Below are 836 nucleotides of genomic sequence, written 5' to 3'. Positions count from 1 at the left end.
GGATTGACAGGTTCGGGCGGTCAGGCTCGCTCACTTGGCCGATGCATGTCATCGTATCCCAATTGCGTGGATCGATGTTCATGATATCAATCACTGAATTGTCTGTCGCGATTCGACGATTATTGCTGAACGTAATCATCCACCATGTATAAATGAGGAAGGACCATACCGATAAACCCAACCTTCATGTGAATGTTTATGCTTGTAGGTAGTTTCAATGCATCATTTACACAATCATAACCTTCCGCAATGGATATCGTGCGAATGCAGTAAACATGTGTTTCTTTTTTTATTAGAACCAGATGGACCAAATAAATATCAGGGTTTTTTTTCATCAACATGAGAAAAGTCTGCGATTTGTTTCAACATTTTAAAGTGTCACAGTACTTTATCTGCAAGCATGAAATATAGCCAAAAACAGATTTGTTTCATACGCTTCCCGCACAAATTAACAATTATGAAACAAGTAACTGATTTTCAGCAATTTTAATCTCTTAAACTCATTAATGAATATTAAAAAAATAAAATGACAAATAAGCTTGTGATATCCCTTGCGGCCTCCATCGCCAGGCGGGAGTACTACTGTGCGGCGTCAGGAAACGAATACTTATTCATCTCATGTACTTGTCTGTTCCGAACCTGTGTCATTTGTTATTTTCCTGCCTTGGCGTGTAATATCTAAATAGTCAACATCGTCGGTCTGTCGTGTTTCCGGATTGAATTGAAGACACGGTATTCGTGTAAGATATATTCATGAAGGCATGCCGACACGTTTGCCCATTTTAATGATGAGCTGACCTCCAGTACAGTAGCTCTGATTTACTGATATTGACCCA

The sequence above is a fragment of the Haliotis cracherodii genome, unplaced genomic scaffold, assembly GCF_022045235.1.
Source record: "Haliotis cracherodii isolate W230 unplaced genomic scaffold, xgHalCrac1.p SCAF_25, whole genome shotgun sequence".
NCBI lineage: Eukaryota > Metazoa > Mollusca > Gastropoda > Lepetellida > Haliotidae > Haliotis > Haliotis cracherodii.
This window is presented reverse-complemented; position numbering follows the sequence as displayed.